General features: G+C 39.2%; 1 protein-coding gene across 7 annotated transcripts in view; it reads right to left on the reverse strand.

The window, feature by feature from the left end:
• Positions 1 to 24,303, reverse strand: part of LDB1 (LIM domain binding 1) — a 97,248-nt gene that overhangs the window by 34,539 nt on the left and 38,406 nt on the right. The gene's annotated exons all lie outside the window — the stretch shown is intronic.

Below are 24,303 nucleotides of genomic sequence, written 5' to 3' on the forward strand. Positions count from 1 at the left end.
CTGGAGGGAAGCACCATTGGTAGCAAAGAACTGGAAGGCCTTGTTCCAGTGGGACTGCGTCATGGCCTGGAACTGGCTGACCATCTCAGCCCACTGAACCTCCAGATGCCTGGCCTTGCATTCTCACAGGTCTTCCATCTGCTTAGAAAACCTATGTTCATAGTCCTCAGCGAGATACTTCTGCTGAGCCTTCGCGATCAGATCCAATCTACCGCACGAATCCCAGCGACCGATAAGGTCCCACAGAGTTGGCCTTCTCCAGGTCCTATCAACCAAACAATGTCGTTTGGCGGGCCCCAGGGGAAGAGCCTTCTCTGTGGCGGCCCTGGCCCTCTGGAATCAACTGCCCCCAGAGATTAGAACGGCCCCCACCCTCCTTGTCTTTCGCAAATTATTCAAGACCCACCTATATTGCCAGGCATGGGGGAACTGAGACATCCCCCCCAGGCTTTTATATTTTATGTTTGGTATGTATGTGTTGTATGATTTTAATCTTGGGGTTTTTATATATCTTTTTATTATTAGATTTGTTTTAATGTTACGCTGTTGTTTATTATTGTTGTGAGCCGCCCCGTGTCTTCGGAGAGGGGCGGCATACAAATCCAATTAATAATAATAATAATAATAATAATAATAATAATAAATAATTTGAACTGAGTCAGCTGATTTGCCAACTCCTTCTCATGGTGGCTGCTTGGCTCCAACAACTGCTTCCTGTTGGGGTCCTAAAGAGCCCAGGCGGACAGTCAAGAAGTGATGCAGAGACCAGTGAGGCATCACTTGACGTGACATTGAGTTAGCCACGCCCATCCAGTCACATGCCCATCTAGTCACGCCCACCCAGCCGGTCATTAGGCAGATCTCGTGGTCCACGGGACTTAAAATTATGAATTTAGTGGTCCCTGAGGTCCAAAAGGCTGTTGACCCCTGCTTTAAAACAGCAGCGCAATTCTAGAGAAATTCTCTTAGCCATCCAACAAATGCCTCTATGTTCTGCTCAACAATTTCCTCTATAATCAATGCATTTCACTGTCAAAGATTCCATTTTCTCTCCCTTCCTCCCATTCCCATTTTTCCTTATTTAAATCAGCTGAACAAAGCCAGAGCTTGCCTTTGTTCTTCTAGAAGAAGCAACATGCCAAAATATTAACAGCTCTTGGTAAGCAAGAAAAACCAGTTCTATCCATGAACAGGTGCCATCACGTCTATATCATACATGTTGCAGCACCTCGTTTTCTCCATTCGGATATAGCCGTTGGTACTGATTATTTAATTAATGTTGGGAATGCTTAGCTGACAACTGCAGAAACATCGCCACAATAAAAGTGACTAAGAAACAACTAAAAACCACCAGATCAAAAATCAGGCCGAGACATGGAATTTTACGCATTGTGACTTTATATAAAAGTCAAAGAGCACAGTGAAAAATATGGGATTAAGATTAAAGAGAAAGACCAAACTAACAACAGGTACAGGAAATCACCTTTCAAATCTTCACCTGGCAATGAAGACACTAAAGTGACAGGATACTTTCCGCCTTTTAAGATCAAGATTTTAAGATCCGCAATTAAAAAAATGTAGACTAGCACTCAATGAGGGACTTAGAAATGATACTCAGACACCATGAATGAAAAAGAACTGAATCAGGCAGGCAATAGTTTTCTTTGCAATGCTCTATGAAAGTGAAAGTTGAATTTCAAAAAACAAGACAGAAACAATATACAGTGGTCCCTCGATTTTCGCGGGTTTGAACTTCGCGAAAAGTCTATACCACGGTTTTTCAAAAATATTAATTAAAAAATACTTTGCGGTTTTTTCCCCTATACCACGGTTTTCCCCACCTGATGACGTCATATGTCGTCGCCAAACTTTCGTCCATCTTTAATAAATATTTTTTTAATAAACTTTAATAAATAAACATGGTAATAATTTAAATGGTTGCTAAGGGAATGGAAAATTGCAGTTTAGGGGTTTAAATTGTTAAGGGAAGGCTTGGGATACCGTTCACAGCCAAAAATAGTGTATTTACTTCCGCATCTCTACTTCGCGGAAATTCGACTTTTGCGGGCGGTCTCGGAACGCATCCCCCGCGGAAAGCGAGGGAACACTGTATATGGCTTTAAACTGGTTTTTGAGAAGACTCCTGAGAATTCCATGTGTAGTCAAGAAAATAAAGAAATGTATCTTTATATAAATAAACTCAGGATTGTTGTCCAAGGTACGCATGATAAGCTTAAATTATTGTCTTCTATGAATATCTAGGTCTCTTGTTAAATCTATAATGCTGGGAAAGGCAGAAGGAAAAAGATGACCAATAGCAAAGTGGATGAACTTAATTCAGCTGCAATGGAAGCACCATTGGAAGACTTGAAGAACCAGGTTTGGGACTGATCTTCATGGAGAAAATCTATATGGCCCCTAAGAATTGTCACCAACTTGATGGCATGTAATCAATTGATCAACCATGCTATATTTATTCCAGGCATTTTAAAGACTCTTTTTTCTTCACCAGAAGAGCCCTTCTCCACTCGAAATAGAATACCCTACGAGACTAGACTTTTAATCCTGGGCCTAGAAAGTTTAGAACTAAGACGCCTTAAACAAGATCTAAGTACTGCCCACAAGATCATATGCTGCAACGTCCTGCCTGTCGGCGACTACTTCAGCTTCAACCACAACAACACAAGAGCACACAACAGATTTAAACTTAATATTAACCGCTCCAAACTTGACTGTAAAAAATATGACTTCAGTAACCGAGTTGTCGAAGCATGGAACTCATTACCGGACTCCATAGTGTCATCCCCAAACCCCCAACACTTTACCCTTAGATTATCTACAGTTGACCTATCCAGATTCCTAAGAGGTCAGTAAGGGGCGAGTACAAGTGCACTAGAGTGCCTTCTGTCCCCTGTCCTATTGCTCTCCTATATCTCCTATACCTTTCTTCTATTCCTATATCTCTTCTTCTATTCTTTCATTGATATGTTCTATTACTATACCTTCTTTTCTATTCTTTCATAGATATATTTTACTATGAGTATCTCCTCTATAACCATCATCATGTATTTTACTATGTGTATTTAGATATATACCCACTAAAACCCTCATTGTGTATTGGACAAAATAAATAAATAAATAAATAAAATAAATAAAAACTTTCCCAGCAATGATATGAAGAAAAACAGCTGAAGAATGGCCCACACTACTCATTCCTGAGATATATATGGTACTTCTTTACAATGAAGATATAGTTGTTCTATAGCAGTTGCTTTGGAAACCAAGAAATTTGGACTGCATTTCAGGGCTATCTAATCCAAACATATATACAGTCTAATGCCAAAATCCATTTTTCCCCAAAAAAATCATGTGACAGAAAAAATGCATACAAAGAAGCATGAATTTAGAGACAAAATGCAGACAAACATATGTTTTAAAAAATCACTTGTGCTTAATTCACATACAAGCATTATGAGAAATGTACATAAACATTAACACAATGTTTGTGTATTTTTTAAACAATAAAATGACATGGATTATACCCCGAAACAAATTTCACACTGGAAAAACTGAGCAAAGCCAATTCATATTCACCCAATTTTACACAACCCATTCAACACGTATATAGGGATGCTCTTGTGGTAAAATGGAGGCTGCTATGTATCGGACAGAACATTAGCTTTGAACGATACAGATTCAGAAACTTACAAAAGCCAAGACAAGCACATTAGTTTTGCATGTACAGGTAGTCCTCAACTTACAGTTCGTTTAGTAACAATTCAAGGTTACAACAGCACTGAAAAAAATGACTGACAAGTGTAGCAGCATCCCCGTGGTCACATGATCAAAATTCGGTTGCTTGGCCAATCAGTTTCACTCACAATTCAAAGTGTTGGTTATGACCTATAAAGCCCTTCATGGCATCGGACCAGAATATCTCCGTGACCGCCTTCTGCCGCACGAATCCCAGCAACCAGTTAGGTCCCACAGAGTGGGCCTTCTCCAGGTCCCGTCGACTAAACAATGTCATATGGCAGGACCCAGGGGAAGAGCCTTCTCTGTGGCGGCCCCGACCCTCTGGAACCAGCTTCCCCCGGAGATTAGGATTGTCCCCACCCTCCTTGCCTTTCATAAACTCCTTAAAACCCACCTCTGCCATCAGGCATGGGGGAATTGAGACATCTCCCCCAGGCCTATATAGTTTATGCATGGTATGTTTGTGTGTATGTCTTGCTTTTTAAATAAGGGGGTTTTAGATATTTTTAAATATTAGATTTGTTGTACATTGTTTTTATTATTGCTGTGAGCCACCACGAGTCTATGAAGAAGGGCGGCATACAAATCTAATAAACAATAATAATAATAACTGACTCATATTTACAATGGCTGCAGGGTCCCGGGGTCATGTGATCACCTTTTACAACTTTCTGACAAGCAAAATCAATCTGGAAACCGGATTCACTTAACAACTGTGTTACTAACTTAATGACTGCAGTAAGTCATTCCCATCGACTAAGCAATGCAGGTTGGCAGGGCCGCAGAGGAGGGCCTTCTCTTCTCTATAGAATCAACTGTCCCCCCCAAAGTCCATACTGCTCCCCCCCCCCAATGGCTTTCTGTAAGGCTACTAAGACTGGCTTTGCCGGCAGGCCTGGGGGCCTTAAATTAACAACTGTCATGGCCAAATTGTATGAATGCTACGTAGGTGTTGTGGTTAGCTCTGGCCCAGCTCCTGCCCCAAGGAATGTGCAGGTGGATGTGGGGGAAACATCCACATGCCACAGGCCTGTTTTGCTCCCGATGGAATCTGCCGATGAAGCCTCCTCTGACCAAGGAAGCATGAGTGACAGGGAAGAGGGGAGTTTGGCAGACAGTCCAGGAGGAGATCAGTCATCTGTATCATCCCTGGATTCTGAACAAGAATTAATGACACATCCATGCATGCGTAGTGATGCATAGGAGACAACAGCTGAAGGATTATTACAAGAGAAAATGAGGCCACCTGTGGTTGGGTGGGGCTGCTGTAATTAGTGCTACAGATAAAAGAGCAGCCTGGTGTTTTAGCTTCATGGCAGTTTATCTGATTCATTGTTTCATCAAGGTCATGGTTTTTGTGCTGTTCAAGGTTGTGTGTGGACTCTCTGGATTTTAAAATTGGACTCAATTTCCCAGTTATTGGGTGAGCAATTGGATTGCATTTAACCTGTGCCTTGTGTGTACCAGAAAATCCCTTTGACATTTAAAAAGGGAGCAGTTTCTGTTTTTCTGTTTATAAAAACTTTTGGGTTTTCCTTTTATTGTGTGGTGTGTGTCTTCCTGGACTAATTACCCTGTAATTACGGGTGGTTGAAACACACCGGCAGAACAGTAGGTATGTTGATTATTTAGTTTATTATGGGTTTTAATTTGGATTTTATTGTTAGATTGCATATTTGACTTCTTTTTGTTTTTTATATTTATATTGTTGTGAGTCCTTTTGGATTGGGTGGCAGAGAAGTAGAAATAAATAAATAAATAAATATTCTGGCGCAGAAGAGCCGGGGTGGCACAGCAGGTAGAGTGCTGTACTGCAGGCCACTGAAGCTGACTGCTAGATCTGCAGGTCAGTGGTTCAAATCTCATCACCGGCTCTAGGTTGATTCAGCCTTCCATCCTTCCAAGGTGGGTAAAATGAGGACCCGGATTGTGGGAGTAATATGCTGGCTCTGTTAAGAAGTGCTATTGCTAACATGTTGTAAGCCGCCCTGAGTCTAAGGAGAAGGGCGGCATAAAAATTGAATAAATAAATAATGATAGATAGATAGATAGATAGATAGATAGATAGATAGATAGATAGATAGATAGATAGATAGATAGATAGATAATGTGAGCAAGTGTGGCAAGAAATGTCATAAAATAGGGCAAAACTCATTTAACTGTCTCGTTTAGCAATGTAAATTTTTTGGGGGGTCAACTATGGTCGTAAATTGAGGTCTACCTGTATTTTGACACAGACATATGAATAATAATAGATTATTCTCACTGTGGGGATAAAGCAGTGTGAATTCAGTTTTCGTTTTACTTGCGTGAAGCATAATTCCAATTTGTAACGTTTAGAAGAGCCCAGGGATCCTGGAGTGGCATCCCCAAAATAAATTCCACTTAGCTTGAAAACCCACATATAAACCCCATTCACCCACCCCATAACCTGCCTCGCCCCAGCAGAGCCTTAATGACAGCCATGCCCCTAAGTCGTGTTTCAACAGATCTCTGAGCTTCATACAGAAAAGGAGAGTCTGGGGGACCTTCTGGGTGACCTTCCCGTTGCTGTGGAGATGGAGAAATCACCGAGGCAACCACCCTGCTCCTCCCCTCCCAGCATCCCTTGACAGCCACCATCTGCTGCTGGGTGAGAAGTGGAGACTGCCAGGCTGACTGCAACCCCAGGTTGACCACACAAAAAAGATATCTAACCTAACTATTCTGGCCAACTCACAGCATCTAAACTTGGCATTCCGAAATATCCGAGTTCCTCCTAAATATGCAGCAAGAGAGAGGCAAGGAAGATAGCTGCATTCACTCAGAAAGCCAATACTGTGTTCTAGTTTATATGAAAATTAACAACCAAAACTCATCTATACTGAGTCAGCCATAGATTTGAAACTTATTTTAGATCTGCTGCATTTAAACATATATATGAAGCAGATTTGCCAGAATAAGCTTCTTTTAATGATGGCTTGCAGTGGACTTTAGGAAACTACTTTGTTAGCCTTGTCTAAAAATACCTTATTAGACTGCAGGAAATTATTAAAAAGACTTTTAAGGGATCCTTTGATTTATAGTTGTTACCATCTATTTTATTTTATTACTTATTTTCTGGTTTCATCTGTGGGGGAGAGGCTGCTTATTTGATGCAATTTTACTTTTCATACTAATGTTGGAGCTATAACCCACCTAGTGTTGGAGCTATAACCCACCTACTTTTGAATGAGGCAGACAACCCCTCCCCCAATATATAGATAAAATAATCTAAAATGGAAACAAAGGCTTTCAAATCCTTGTGACCATCCTTGGAGAACATTTACCCGTATAATATCAAAACCTGACAGAGCAAATCAGCCAGTGGGTAGCATCTCTTTGTAATTATGTAAAAAAATCCAGGGATCAAAGGGCCAAAGACCAAAACGCTTTGTTATTAAGCACAGCTTAATAACAAAATAAGTTGCTTAAAACATTCAGCATATTTTCCTTTGGAAACTCAGTGTCTTGCTTGCTTCTACTCTGAGGCAAAAGCTTATGCTCAATATTTAGATATATATCCTCTCCTCTAAGTTCACTTTACCCCTATATATATTACTACATGTATATTTTTCTTCCTATGTATTTGTGTATTGGACAAATAAATAAATAAAATAAATAAAATGTAGTATAGAGCAGCATATATTGCAGATACTGTATATTTTGTGTGCACACATGTTAAACTTTTAAAAAAATGGAACTAGTGAAAGATTTCCAGATGTTAGGAAATATGATATGCAATAAACTGACAGTTATGATTCTTAATTGTCTGATGACAATATTTTCATTTCTCCTATCCAAATTTCTCCTGTTGCAATGAAAAGAAAATGGAGCTTCCAAAAGTCAATTTCTATTTGGAAAGACTGTATATTCTGCTGCTCGACATTCAAAACTAATTCATGAGTTCAGAATATTTCAATTTTAAATACCTACCTTTTGAACTAGGATACCTACTAAAAGGGGCAGCCACAGAGGATGGATGGATGGATGGATGGATGAATATGTTCTAGGATTCTAGTCAAAAAGAATCATCCATCTTTATCATGGAGAGTTTACTTTTTGCAGTACTTATTATTAGTTACTATAGCTATTATTTCTTGTATTAGAAGATGTTTACACTAGAAGATCTCTGAACACATAGGGTATCTAAAAGGCAGAGGTCGAAAAATGTACAGTTGTATGTCAACTGTGATTTCACAGGCAATAGTTTTATTTCATGTTGTATTTATATTCCATCTGCTAAAGGTCCATCCCATCTATTATTTGAAGTCAAATAATTTGCAAGTCCACATGTTACCTAGCCTAGTAGCGAAACATTTGGAAACTACCAAGAACAAACCTTCACCCCTCATTTTCTTGTATCAATGCTTAAAAAGTATTTTTCATAATGTGTATTTTTCTATACCCTATGTCACTGTGTATTATTTGATCAAATAACTGTGTTGAAAAAGCAAAAACATACTAAAAATAATTGCAATTTTTGTGATCTTTAATTGCAATCAGTTTGTGAAGTACGAAGTGTATCAATCTTATTTATTTATTAGATTTGTATGCCGCCCCTCTCCGTAGACTCGGGGCGGCTAACAACAATAGTGAAACAACATATAACAAATCTAATATTTAAAATAGTTTAATGTATTCATAGCAATGTATGTAATGAACTTGCTTCCCATCCTTTTTTGAAAACTCAAATTTTTGAGTGTCCCTCTTCCCATTTGGCCTCCTGTTTGCTAAATCCTATAACAGTGATGGCGAACCTATGGCACAGGTGCCACGCAGAGCCATATCTGCTGGCACATGAGCCGTTACCCTAGCTCAGCTCCAATGTGCATGTGCATGGTGGCCAGCTGATTTTCGGCTCCCCTGAGCTTATTTTCGGCTTCCGGAGTCTCCAAGGGGATGGGAGGAGGGCATTTTTGCCTCTGGAGCCTGGGGAGGGCGAAAAAGAGGTCTACCGGCCCACCAGAGTTTGGGAAATGGGCTGTTTCAGACCTCCAGAGGGACTCCTAGGGGGCAGGAGAGGCCGTTTTAGCTGTCCCTAGGCTTTGAATTATGGATGCGGGCACTTGCGCATGTGCGATAGCACCCAAGGAAAAAAAGGTTCACCATCACCCTCCTATAACTAGGTGGTATATAGTGGGAATTTCTGCTCCCCAAATATCTTAGTCTTCCTGGGCATTAGTGAACATTCTAAAACCTGCACATAGGGAGGTACAGTGGTAGCTCATCATACGAACTTAATTGGTTCCAGGAGGAGGTTCATAAGGTAAAAAGTTCATAAGATGAAACAATGTTTCCCATAGGAATCAATGTAAAAGCAAATAATGCGTGCAAATCCTTCAGGAAAATCCCAAACTTTAGAAGGGAGGCGAACAGAGGGCAGGGAGGAGCAGCTAAAGGGGGCGGGTGGAAGAAGCAAGGCTAGGCTAAAGGGTGAGTGGGAAGGAAGAAAGGCAAGGGGGGCGCCCCTCCCTTTTCTTTCTTCAAAAGACACCGTTTCAGTGCCTTTGCAAGCATGCAAAATCTTTACTCCTCCAAGCTGCCCCTCCCTTTTCTTTCTTAAAAAGACACCGTTTGAGTGCCTTTGCAAGCATGCAAAATCTTTACTCCTCCAAGCTGCCCCTCCCTTTTCTTTCTTAAAAAGACACCTTTTGAGTGCCTTTGCAAGCATGCAAAATCTTTACTCCTCCAAGCTGCCCCTCCCTTTTCTTTCTTAAAAAGACACCGTTTGAGTGCCTTTGCAAGCATGCAAAATCTTTACTCCTCCAAGCTGCCCCTCCCTTTTCTTTCTTAAAAAGACACAGTTTCAGTGCTTTTGCAAGCATGCAAAATCTTTACTCCTCCAAGCTGCCCCTCCCTTTTCTTTCTTAAAAAGACACAGTTTCAGTGCCTTTGCAAGCATGCAAAATCTTTACTCCTCCAAGCTGCCCCTCCCTTTTCTTTCTTCAAAAAAGGGGGGGGAAGAAACCCCTTCATTCCACCAGCAGCTGCTTGGGTTCGTAAGGTGAAAATAGTTCGGAAAAAGAGGCAAAAAAATCTTAAACACTGGGTTCCTATCTTGAAAAGTTCGTTAGAAGAGGCGTTCGTAACATGAGGTACCACTGTATTAAGTTGCAAAAGCCTGCATGACACATTACCCACAGCAACTGTAATCTATTTGCTTCATTGCCACCTAATCTGTAAAGTAAAATTGGTCTGGTTGTCATAGGCTGCTAATTCCATTGCAGTTACAAAACGTTGGTTTGATGGACAAAGATAAGGCTTTTGTATGAGAGAATCAAAATATACTCCTTCATTCATTGCCAAAGTATCAGCCAACTTCTTCATTTATTTTGTTATTTTTCCCCCAGCAGTTCAAAAAAGGGCTGTTGATTTCTATTCTTGTAATGTTAGTACACTTCATTAAGTGTGGAACAGGCAAATAAAAATGATAATGATGAAATAGGTGGAGCTGATGTACAAACAAAAGATCAAAATATGTAGAAAAGGCTCCATTTGTTTAGAAAAGTAGCACAGCAGGGAGAAAGTATCGTTGTAGTTCTCTCTACGAATAATGTGTAAAAATTATATTAACATTACATAGCAATTTAAGTGTCCCCTACCATAAAACATGGATAGTACAAGTAGTCCTCAACTTATGACTGCAACTGAGGCCAAAATTTATGTTGCTAAGTGAGAAATTGGTGAGATTTGGCCCATTTTATGACTTTTCTTGCCACATTTGTTAAGTAAATCACTGCAGTTCTTAAATTAGTAACATGGTTGTTAAGTGAATCTGGTTTTCCCATTGAATTTGCTTGTTAGAAAGTCACAAAAGGGGCTCACATGTCTCCGGGACACTGCAACTGTCATAAATGTGAGTCAGTTATCACACATCAGAATGTAAACCACGTGACCATGGGGAAATGTCATAAGTATGAAAAATGGCCATAGGCCACTTTTTTCAGTGTCTTTGTAACTTCAAACAGTCACTAAATGAACTGTTGTAAGTCAAGGACTACGTGTATTGACCTATTTTGCCTCTTTACTTATTTAATTTTTTTAAATTGATGCTGGATTTGAAGATGCATAGAAAATCAATGAGAAATAGAGTGTCTGGGTATACCAATAATATTTTTGACCATGTGGATAACATACGCAGTTTGCAACTCCAATGGAAATCTGTTGTTATGCAAGTATTGGATGGGTAGCAGCTGGTATTCAAATTACTTCACTGAGCCACTGTGAAGTTCTACTTCTTACATATTGGCAAAGAGCCGGGGTGGCACAACAGGTAAAGTGCTGTACTGTAGGCCACTGAAGCTGACTACAGATCTGTAGGTCAGCAGTTCAAATCTCATCACCGTCTCAAGGTTGACTCAGCCTTCCCTCCTTCCGAGATGGGTAAAATGAGGACCCAGATTGTGGGGGCAATATTCTGGCTCTGTTAAAAAGGGCTATTGCTAACATGTTGTAAGCCGCCCTGAGTCTAAGGAAAAGGGCAGCATATTAATCGAATGAATGAATGAATGAATGAATGAATGAATGAATGAATGAATGAATGAATATCTTTTATCTTAAAGCACCTACTGCAACAAACCACAAACCTTGTTCATCATTGCAGGAAAAGGGGCTGAAATTACAGATTAGATAGTCAGAAAACATGTTATTTCTGTATATGATTCTGCATACAATTGAAACAAAAAGAACAGTTATGCTAAAAACTACAAAGCCAGAAAAAGAAATAGAAAACTTCAGTTCCACAGCACAGTATATAGAATTGGATACTATTGTCCCTAAACTACCACTTCAGATCATGCTGAAATTATTAAAATTATTAAAGATGAAGTGAATTATGTATGGACAGATTAAATAATACAGTAACTGAACTCCATCATCTGACAGGGTTCCAAGTAACCCAGTGGAAGAAAACTCAAGAGGCTTGAATTTCCTCAAAGTTCCATTTTATTAAAGACGCCATATTGGAACATCTAGGAAAACCCAAATCTGAAAGGTTTTCCACATCCAAAAGAAAGTTGAAGTCCCTGCCCTAGCACCTACATATCCATCACATTGTGCAATCACAACTGGAAATATCTCCAGGAACACCTCTTCCAGGTGCAGGTCAGAGTGACCTTGACTCTCAGAGAAAGGAATGTTAATTTGACCGTATCTTCCCACTCACACAATCCTCCCTCCCCAGTTTCCCATAGCACTTAATGTGGCAGGCTTGAAGATCCAATGCCCAAGATGGTTTCCAGGCCTGACATCATCTCAGTATTAGTGGATTAGATACAAATGTGGAGGTTCAACAGAAAATAAAAGAGAATCAATAACAATAAATATATATTTTTAAAAAATATTTATTTAAAAAAAATGTAACTTTTTTTTAAAAAAAATTAAATTAAAAAAAGTTAACTTAAAAAAAATAAAAACAATAAATATATATAATAAAAAGAAAATAAAAGAGAAAAGTTACAAATGGACTAGAAATTAAACTATATTACAGCAATTCCAATACTGAATGCTTCCTGATTAACATTCCATTCAAATGGATAGCTATAATGTCAGAAAATCGAATCTATTTTTTACAAGAGTCTGTCGAGAAGGGCGGCATAGCAATCCAATAAATAAATAAATAAGGAAGGAAGGAAGGAAGGAAAGAGAGAGAGAGAGAGAGAGAGAAAGAAAGAAAGAAAGAAAGAAAGAAAGAAAGAAAGAAAGACCATTGTGCGTTATCCATCTTTTTCCAAGTGCAATTCAATCCCACTTTCTTCACTAATCAATTCAAATGCCTTAAATCAGTTATGGCCAAAGGATGAACTTGGGTCTGCGCAGAAATCAATCAATAATATTTTGCGATGGTCACAATTTTCAATCATTATAATGAGGCAGACATATCTTCTCTGATTTGCACTATGACACAGCACTGCCCATAAGAGCAGAGCATATGGAGATCCTCTGAAAAGACAGTCTAGAACTAGAATCCAGGCATATAGTCTAGAAAGACACGTAACAGTGATGGCGAAACTATGGCATGCGTGGTGCCACAGGGGGCCTGGGTAGCCTTATCTGAGGGCACACAAACCATTGCCCTATGTCAGCTCCAGCATGTATGCATGTGCTGGCCAGCTGATTTCTGACCTTCTTTTTGGCCATTTTCGCTCTCTGCAGGTTTCAGGAAAAAATGGTTGGCCCATTTTTTGCCATCTCCGGACTTCAGGAAAGCCTTCAGGCAAAAAACAGCCCAATGGGCCAAACTTCATAACTGAAGTCCAGAGGCTTCAGTTAGGCCTGTGCGCATGTGCCGGGTGGTGGTGGCCCCGCAGGTGTTGTGCACATGGATGGGGGCAGTGCCGGGGTTGTGCGCATGCACACAGGGCATAGGGCATTGCATTATGGATGTACACACATGCACTCCTTTGGCACCCGATCCAAAATGAAATACAAATTTATAGGTCTTTAACTTGAACCAATATTAATCCTTTTATATCCTGGCAGTCATCTCATATTAAGAGCTCCAGAAGTCTTGACATACGAAATAAGATCCGAAAAGATGATGGAGATACTGAAAGAAAAATGTACCAACTTTAAATCTGTGACATTCCGCATAATGAAAGATATATGAAAAAAATAAAAGTTAGTATTAGTTAACATCTACTGTGGATTTTAAAAATATGTTGAAATATGATTAATTTTCATTACAATGAGACTTTAGCACCAATGTAGAACATGCAGGGATGTTTTCATTATTAGTACGCAATTAAAATAATAAATGTAATACAAGGTATTTACTTTGGCAGTTACTTTAAACTGTACTGCTACAGGCCCTTAATCCATTTTATATATCCCCCTCCCACTCAATTTTCTAATTTATAATTACCGGTAGTAACCTTCCACAACTATGTTTTTACACAACTTAATTCAGAATGCAAGTGGATAGAACCACAAAAACATGAATAGAATAGAACAGAATTCTTTATTGGCCAAGTGTGATTGGACACACAAGGAATTTGTCTTGGTGCATATGCTCTCAGTGTACATAAAAGAAAAAGATACATTTGTCAAGAATCATGTGGTACAACACTTAATGATCATCATAGGGGTCAAATAAGCAATAAAGAAACAATCAATATTAATAAAAATCTTAGGATACAAGCAACAAGTTACAGTCATACCGTCCTAAGTGGGAGGAAATGGGTGATGGGAATGGTGGAAAAAAACTAGTAGAAATAGAAGTGCAGACTTGGTAAAAAGACACAAAAACATGTTACTATTTTTGATTTATTACAGGCTACTGAGACAATCCAAAGACTTGTATCATAAAAAATGCCGTCTGGTCAGAATTGAAGAAGCTTCTTGGATGAGAAGCAAAATGTCTTCAAAGAAAACCCAGAAAGTTCAATTGCCTCTTCAAAAAAGCCTCCATGGAATACTATTATTGTTGTTGTTGTTGTTATTATTTATTAGAGGACTTGGAGCGGCTCACAACAGGACAATACACAATATACAAATCCAATAGTTAAAAGACAGTTTAAAACCCTTACATAAAAAATAATCATACAACTCAAACAAACCATACATAAATTGTAATAGCTAAGGGGTATATTAGTTTCCCCATGCCTGGCGACATAGATGAGTTTTCAAGAGTTTACGAAAGGCAAGGAGGGTGGGGGCAGTTCTGATCTCCGGGGGAAGATGGTTCCAAAGTGTTGGGGCCGCCACAGAGAAGGCTCTTCCCCTGGGCCCCACCAGACTACATTGTTTAGTTGATGGGACCCAGAGAAGGCCAACTCTGTGAGACCTAATCGGTCGCTGGGATTCGTGCGGCAGAAGGCGGTCATGGAGGTATTCTGGTCCGATGCCGTGTTGGGCTTACTTAACCTTACTTACTAACCTTACTTTTGAACTTCCCTCGTGTCAGTTTGAGGTTATGCTTCTGTGTTTTGATTTTTGCTTAGTATTGAAAATACTGCCTTCTAGAACCTTATTCACAGGTTCAAAGGTTTTAATCGTGTCCCGCCTCCTTCCGTTCTGTCTGTACATGTCACCAATCTCTCCTGATATGTTCTGTCCTCAGAACTTGCACCATTTTTGTTACCTGCCTTTGGACTTGTTCAATCTTATCAATACCTTTTTTTAAGTGAGGTTTCCAGAAATGGACACAGTATTCCAAACGGGAATCTGACTACGGTATATAGCAGGATTAAGACCTCCTTTTTCTTGGTGATCCCTGTAGTGATACATCCCAGAATTTTGTTTGTCTTCATAGCTGCCTGGCTACAGTTTACTTATTTTGCATTTATCTTTTATGAGCACACCTAAATCTTTTTTCTTCTTCTGAAGCCCTAATACTGTAACCTGCCAGATGATTCTTTCCCCTTACATGCATAATCTTACATTTAGAAACAATGAAATGCATTCCATGTTTTTAACCAATTTTCCAGAAATGCCAAATCGTTTTCCATGTTACCAATAGTCACAGGAACATCAGGTTTATTACACACCTTCGCGGCACCATCAAAAAGACAAACATTACCTATCTGATATAACAGGAGGATTGTTAGATAGGCAATGTTTGTCTTTTTGCTGGTGCCACAAGACAAAAGTCTAGAGCCCTCGGAGAGGGGGGGCATAGAAATCCAATTAATAACTAAATAAATAGAGTATGGTAATATTTATTAAAGTAATTGTAAAAGAAACAGATGGAAACCAGTATGTAACTAGCATTTCTATGATCACTAAACAGCCACTGAGGTCTTTCAGAATTCTGTTTGCAAAGATGTAATTAGGCAGAGTCTTCTTGTCATGTGTTTGACTGACTACATTTTGGAATTCCAACCCTTTGTCTAGCATTAGGATATTTATGCCTCCTGCTACCAAAGTTTCTATTATGCAATTCTTGAAATTATTTGCGTTTTATTTTAGATTTGATACTAAATCCTAATTACAATACTGCATCATGCAAAAAGGCAAGATTGTGATGGGAGGAAAGTTATCTGCTAGTTTATATATCCCATCATAGTAAAACCATTAAATTCAATTGAGCTTTCACTCATGTAAAGATTCATAGGATTATAGTCTAAGGCAGTGTCTTTCAACCAGTGTACCACGAAACATGGTCAGGTGTGCCGCGAAGAAGGAAGTTCAGGTTCCGGTCTTGCAACTTTTTGCTGAGAGAGAGAGTGAGAGAGAGACAGAGAGAGAGAGAAAGAAAGCAAGAGAGAGAGAAAGAGAGAGAAAGAAGGCAAGAGAGAAAGAAAGCAAGAGAGGGAGAGAAAAAGGAGAGGAAGGGAGAGACAGAGAGAGAAATGAGCAAAAAGGGGAGGAAAAAAGAGAAATGAGAAAATGATTGAGACAGAGAATGAGAGGAAAGAGAGAGAAACAAGAGAGAGAGAAGTGACTCTTTATTTAAAGCATATGATAAAAAGCACCCATAGAATAAGAGAGAGAAAAAACCCCAGCCCTCACCTTTTTTTGGAAATGGTTCAAGAGTGTGTATACACACACACACACACACACACACACAAGGGGGGAGGAGACATGGATGGAAAAAGAGAGGAGAGTGTCTTAGAGTGTCATTTTGTGTCATTTTGGTTGGTGGTGTGCCCCAGGATTTTGTAATTGTAAAAAATGTGCCGCGGCTCAAAAAAAGGTTGAAAATCACTGGTCTAAGGCTCTAAATTTCTAGCTAGTATTACAGTCATTTGTTTAATGATTATTTGAAGTCATTGATTTATGACTTGTTCTTGAATTCATGACCATTGTAGAGTACCTGCGATCATATGCTCAGAATTTGTAGTTTAATCTCACAAAAGTTCTAGTTCTATATGTCCTTATCATTTTAAAATTAGGCATAATTGGAAAAAGTCTGGCTAATAACCGCAAAACAAAAATGCTGGCGGTTTTTATCCTTCCAATATGAAACCTGAAGAAGGCTTCTTTCCTACCTGTACAGTAAAATACAAAAGGTTACATATTCAGCCACAGGAGGATAGAGCAGCTCCATTTAGACAATGCATAACTACTATCTAATTTCCAAATTCAGTTATTCATCTGCCATCATTTTTTCCGGAACCGCCTGCTACCGCACGAATCCCAGCGGCCGATAAGGTCCCACAGAGTAGGCCTTCTCTGGGTCCCGTCGACTAAACAATGTCGTCTGGCGGGCCCCAGGGGAAGAGCCTTCTCTGTGGCGGCCCCGGCCCTCTGGAATCAACTCCCCCCAGAGATTAGAACTGCTCCCACCCTCCTTGTCTTCCGTAAACTACTTAAGACCCACCTATACCGCCAGGCATGGGGGATTTGAGACACCTTTCCCCCAGGCTTATTATAATTTATGTTTGGTATGTATGTGCTGTTTGGTTTTTAATTATGATAGGGTTTTTAGTTTTTTTAATGTTTGATTTGTGCCAGTATAATATTGTTTTTATTGTTGTTGTGAGCCGCCCCGAGTCTTCGGAGAGGGGCGGCATACAAATCTAATAAATTATTATTATTATTATTATTATTATTATTATTATTATTATTATTTTATTCTTTCCAAAAGTCTTTCAAATAAATTAACCCTTAAGTAATCTGCCTTTAAGTATCACTGAAGGAAATGGGAGATTTACAGTAATTAATGGAAGACATTTTTCTATATACAGTAGTTGGAAACTCAGATTTTTCATTAGATTATATAATTATTTTACTGTATGCTCTTCCAGTAATATTGGTTAGTTTGATCATCAACAAACTGTTGTGTAACCACCAGCCCCACAGGTTGATACTACCAAGTGTTGTGCTTTAAAAAGAAAGTGACAGACTTAAATGTAATGTCAAGGCCCTGAAGAGACTGGGCTAAGACTTGCTACTTCTAAACTCTAAATCTAAATAAACCCAATAGAAAACTATCTATCTGTTAGAATTGCTTCCAAAAGCTACCAAACAAATCTGCAACCAGGCAAAAGATAAAACATTTCCTGAAAACCTATTGCCTCAAGCCTAATAACTAATTGTTCTGTTTTTGCCTCCTTTTCAGATAGATATTAATCAGAATAGAGCTGGAAGGTACCTTGGAGGTCTTCTAGTCCAACCCCTGCTCAAGCAAGCGACACTATATTAGAGGTCTTCAAGCTTGGCAACTTTAAGACTTGTGGACTGCAACTCCCAGAATACTCCAGCCAGCATAGTTTGTATATGCTGGCTGGAGAATTCTGGGAGTTGAAGTCCATAAGTCTTAAAGTTGCCAAGTTTGGGGACCCCTGCTCTATACCATTTTAGATAGGGTCTATTCTTAAAAACCTCCAGTGATGAATACCCACAATTTCTCCATACAAGTTGTTCCACTGATTAATTGTTCTCGCTGTTAGGAAGTCTGTCTTTAATTCCAGGTTGCTTCTCTTCTTGTTTAATTTCTGTCCATTATTTCTTGTCTATATGGGTGTACAGAGACAGATTTTATACCATATACAAGTCTGTATATGTGTACACAGAGACAAAATATGAATTCACATCTGAATCAAGATAAAATCAAACTACAGTCTAACCTTCCGCTAAATAATACGCTCCATTTTAAATATTCTTGCTACTTGTTGCAATGTCCTAAAGCAGTGATGGTGAACCTTTTTTTCCCTCGGGTGCTGAAATAGTGCCCATAACCATATTCAATATCCCCTACCTGCCCCCACCCCCCCATTTCCTGGCTTCTGGTGGGCCCAGTAGGCTCACCAAGCTCCAGAGGCTTTCTTGGAGTTTGGAGAGGGCAAAATGCCCTCCCCTGCCCCCCTGGAGGCCAAAAACACTCTCCCAGAGCCTTCATGTGAGCCAAAAATCAGCTGGCAGGTGCCCACATTTATTTATTTATTCATTGATTCATTGATTCATTCATTGATTCATTCATTGATTCATTTATTGGATTTGTATGCCGCCCCTCTCCGCATACTCGGGGCGGCTAACAACAGCAATAAAACAGCATATAATAATAATCCAATATTACTGTAAAACAGTTAAAAACCCTTATTATAAAACCAAACATACATACAGACATACCATGCATAAAATTGTAAAGGCCTAGGGGGAAAGAGTATGTCAGTTCCCCCATGCCTGGCGGCAGAAGTGGGTTTTAAGCAGCTTACGAAAGGCAAGGAGGTTGGGGGCAATTCTAATCTCTGGGGGGAGTTGGTTCCAGAGGCCCGGGGCCGCCACAGAGAAGGCTTTTCCCCTGGGTCCCACCAAGCAACATTGTTTAGTTGACGGGACCCGGAGAAGACCCACTCTGTGGGACCTAACTGGTCGCTGGGATTCGTGCAGCAGAAGGCGGTCCCTGAGATAATCTGGTCCAGTGCCATGAAGGGCTTTATAGGTCATAACCAACACTTTGAATTGTGACCGGAAACTGATCGGCAACCAATGCAGACTGCGGAGTGATGGTGAAACATAGGCATACCTAGGTAAGCCCATGATTGCTCTCGCAGCGGCATTCTGCACGATCTGAAGTTTCCGAACACTTTTCAAAGGTAGCCCCATGTAGAGAGCGTTACAGTAGTCGAGCCTCAAGGTGATAAGGGCATGTGCACTGGAGCTGAGCTATGGGAATGGCTCGCATGCCAGCAAATATGGCTCCACCTGCCACCTGTAGTTTCCCCATCATGGTCCTAAAACTTTCATCCTAAGTTTCTCTGCAAAAATGTAATGTCTTATAACTATGTTTAAAGTTGCAACCAATGTTGGACTGAATACCACAAGGTTTATGTCTAGTAAATCTCCACAGGACCACTATAATGATATTAACAAACTCAACTACTCTCAATTCTCCACCAACACTCAAATAAAAGATATGGTAACATTATAAGGAGATGCTGAAGCAACTTGTAATTATCATCTGCAATAAAGCTTGGAAATAAGAAGTCTAACCTGTGATTCTTACCTTTAAAAAATCAAAAATAATTCCAATCTTAAAATGTATTACATTTCTTCCTCCTTCTCTCTCTCTTACCTTTACAATCTTGACTTTAACATCATAACCACCCAAAGGGCAAGATTTATCAGTAAAGATATGGACAGTTCCTGCACTGTTATCTCTAGAAAAGAAATTATATACAATAATGCATGTCTCTCTATTGATTTTCCTAAATATAATTTCCTAATAATGTGAAAGAATTAAGCAGCAATAAATAGGACAACAACCAGAAATGATTCTTCATATAAAGGAACACATTTATTTATTTATTTATTTGTTTGTTTGTTTGTTTGTTTGTTTGTTTGTTTATTTATTAGATTTGTATGCCGCCCCTTTCCGTAGACTCAGGGCGGCTCACAACACAATAAAACAATTCATGACAAATCTAATAATTTACAATTTATAATTTAAAATAGTTAAGAAACCCCATTTTTAAGCAGACATACCTACAAACATACCATACATAAATTATATAGGCCCGGGGGAGATATCTCAATTCCCCCATGCCTGACGACAAAGGTGGGTTTTGAGGAGTTTACGAAAGGCAAGGAGGGTAGGGGCAGTTCTAATCTCTGGGGGGAGCTGATTCCAGAGAGTCGGGGCCGCCACAGAGAAGGCTCTTCCCCATTGTTTAGTTGACGGGACCCGGAGAAGGCCGACTCTGTGGGACCTAATCGGTCGCTGGGATTCGTGCAGCAGAAGGGGGTCTCGGAGATATTCTATATTCTATATTCTATTCACATATGCTAGTTGTTCCCAATGCTAGGGGGCAGTGCTCATCTTTGTTTCAAAGCCAAAGAACCAGTGCTGTCCGTGGTCATGTGAGTGGTATAACTAAACCTGAAAAGTACATGGAACACTGTTTCCTTGCCACCAAAGGGGGTCCCTATTTTTCTACTTGCATTTTTTTTTACATGCTTTCGAACTGCTAGGTTGGCAAAACCTGGGACAAGTAATGGGAGCTTAGCCTGTTACGCTGCACTAGGGATTCGAACTGCTGACCTTTCAATCAACAAGCTCAGCATCTTAGCCACTGAGGCCCTGTTGTTTGTTGCCTTACCTAAAAATAAATTAATCAGATCAAAGATTTATGTAGCCTAGCATTCTATCTTCACAACATGCTGTGGAAGAGCCCACAAATAGAACCAACAACATTATCCCCATTTCAATCTCTCCAGTACTGAAAATAAAATCTCTATCCTTCATACTAGGTAAGGTAGCTTACCTAACTTTTTCAAACTTTTAATGAGAAGCTATACTTTACATCTTGCAATAGCAAATTCTACTTCGATCATGTGCTGTTTGAAGCAGTAATAATTCCTTCATTTGCCTAGAATTTATCCCAATTCACTTTCACTGGATGATCCCAAAGTTCTAGTATTATGTAGTGGACACCAAACTGACTTTTATTGACGTATTAGACTCTGCATTAGAGTGAATACTGATACCCTGCCTCTAAGATATTATTGCTTTCCAACACTGCATCTATCACCATATAGTGAGTTTATCAGTTCACATGAGAAAAGGACTCCTTAGGAAATTGCAACAAGTCACCAAATCTTCTAAACTTATGTATTCCTCAATTTTTTTCATAATGGGTATGTATGTATGTATGTATGTATGTATGTATGTATGTATGTATGTATGATGATGATGATGATGATTATTATTATTATTATTATTATTATTATTAATTGGATTTGTATGCCGCCCCTCTCTGTAGACTGGGGCGGCTAACAACAGTGGTAAAAACAACATGCGACAATCCAATACTAAAACAGCTAATGTTTTGCATCTAACGTCTGAGGATTCTGGATCTACATGTATTGCATGTAACGTCCGAGGATTCTGCAAATTATTGCTGTTTCCTTAACATGAAGATAAAAGACATGCAGAAATTTCATTCCACTCTGCCATGTCTTAAATCCTATTTGTTTAAATTATATTTGCTGTTAACTGCAGAAGATTTGCAAGGAACATATAATAGTGCTAGAGTAGAAACAGGTCTCTTTTTGCCTATGCACAACAAATAAATTATTGGTGTTCAGCACCTAGGCTTCTTTAAGGTAAAATGTGGATATGAGATTCCATATTAGTTCAAAGTTTAGTGCAAGCACTACAATAAAGGTTAGCAATATTATGTCAGCCCTAAGGCAATCTAGGTTAGAATTTTAATACTACTATCAATTCAATATGCAACATTTATTTAACCCTTGATAATACTATCATTGTAATCTAATTTTTAATACTACATCAATACTCACTACCATGGCTTGAGTAACCAGTAGTCTCTAATATTCAAAATAAGTTAATATATAATAATCTCCAGGCAAGCATGTTTCTAATATGCAAGTTTTCTCTAAATGAATAAATCAAGACACAAGGAACTGGTCTCAGCCATACTCAATATACATTTCACCCATTAAGTAATTTCTTCAGTGTTAAAAACTATGTTCAGATTCAAGGATATTAAACAGGATTGCTGACAATGCTCTTCATTATTTTCCCAAGAGCTGCATCTTATTAAAGCATAAAATATGGGGCCATTTGTTTCAAATATTGAAATGGTGTAGCAAGTTCAGCAAAGCATGAGATTTGGTTAAGAAGGCCCCACTGTACAATCTAGCAGTAATGCCAAAACTCACTTATTTAAGATACAAACTCCATTTTATCACCAACCAATCCTGTTCTTCTACTTTGAGTGAAATAGTCTGGGAACTGGAAAAACCTGCAACATCAGCCAAGTGCAGGGATGTTACTTTATTTACAAAGGGGGGGGGGGACAAGAGGGAAGTGAGGGGAAAGGTTCCGAGACTTAGGAGGCAGGTTCAGGAGGGAAGTGTTTTTAATAGGAAAGTGAACACAAGAACAAGGGGGCACAATCTGAAGTTAGTTGGGGGAAAGATTAGAAGCAACGTGAGAAAATATTATTTGACTGAAATAAGTCAAAGTAGTAGATACTTGGAACAAACTTCCAGCAGCCATGGTTGATAAATCCACAGTAACTGAATTTAAACATGCCTGGGATAAACATATATCCATCCTAAGATAAAATACAGGAAATAGTATAAGGGCAGACTAGATGGACCAGAAGGTCTTTTTCTGCCCTCAATATTCTATGTTTCTAATAGAAATGGTTGCAAGGATAGATTGACAATATGAAATAGACAAACAGAGCTACCTCACTACACATTGTGATTGCTGTACTACACACTTCTGAGGTGGATTTCCTTTTAGGATACCAGGAACCTGCCTTTCCAGTTTGGAACTCAGCAAGGTCTCTAGAAGTTGCAGGTCAAACCTTACCTTGTTGTCAATTAGCCAGCCATTTAATTCAGTCCACTGATGAACTGCATACGTCGTCGACTGGGAACTTTTGAAATGTATTCCTTGTTTTCCAGTTTCATTCCTCCACAACAAGAGTACCCATATCCAAAAATTCACCCATACAAAGTTATATTCCCTGCACTTCCTGTACAGTGTTCCCTCGATTTTCGCGGGAGATGCGTTCCGAGACCGCCCACGAAAGTTGAATTTCCGCGAAGTAGGGATGCAGAAGTAAATACACTATTTTTGGCTATGAACAGTATCCCAAGCCTTCCCTTAACACTTTAAACTCCTAAATTTACAATTTCCCATTCCCTTAGCAACCATTTAGATTAAAAAATGTTTCTTAAAGGCAGATAAAGTTTGGCAATGACATATGACATCATCGGGCGGGAAAAACCGTGGTATAGGGGGGGAAACCCCTAAAGTATTTTTAATTAATATTTTGGAAAAAATGTGGTATAGACGTTCTGCGAAGTTCGAACCCGCGAAAATCGAGGGAACACGGTATTTCGCTTCCCTCTCCACAATCCAATTTACAACTAACTTCTGAGGGCAGAACTTGCATCTCTACCCATCAATTCAAAAGGATGAAAATAATCTAAAATGCACAAGGTGGTGAATAGTAAGTTCTTTACCAAAAGATCACTCTCACGCACAAATAAACCTAAAGATAAAACACACACAGAGAAAGCATAGGACAGGATACACACATATATACTGCTCGGAGAAAATAAAGGGAACACTCAAAAGAACACATCCTCGATCTGAATGAATGAAATATTCTCATTGAATATTTCATTTGCACACCTATTCCATTTGCACAACAGCAGGTGAAATTGATTGTCAATCAGTGTTGCTTCCTAAGTGGACAGTTTGGTTTCACAGAAGTTTGATTGACTTAGGAAACTGAACACAAGAACAAGGGGGCAAAATCTGAGGTTAGTTGAGGGAAAGATTAGAAGTAACGTGGGAAAATATTATTTGACTGAAAGAGTAATAGATGCTTGGAACAAACTTCCAACAGACGTCGTTGGTAAACCCACAGTAACTGAATTTAAACATGCCTGGGATAAACATATATCCATCCTAAGATAAAATACAGGAAATAGTATAAGGGCAGACTAGATGGACCATGAGGTCTTTTTCTGCTGTCAATCTTCTATGTTTCTATGACTTGGGAATTATCTTCTGTTGTTTAAGTCAGTGTTTCCCAACCTTGGCAATTTGAAGACATCTGGACTTCAACTCCCAGAATTCCCCAGCCAGCATTCGCT

Source organism: Erythrolamprus reginae, chromosome 5, assembly GCF_031021105.1.
Source record: "Erythrolamprus reginae isolate rEryReg1 chromosome 5, rEryReg1.hap1, whole genome shotgun sequence".
NCBI lineage: Eukaryota > Metazoa > Chordata > Lepidosauria > Squamata > Dipsadidae > Erythrolamprus > Erythrolamprus reginae.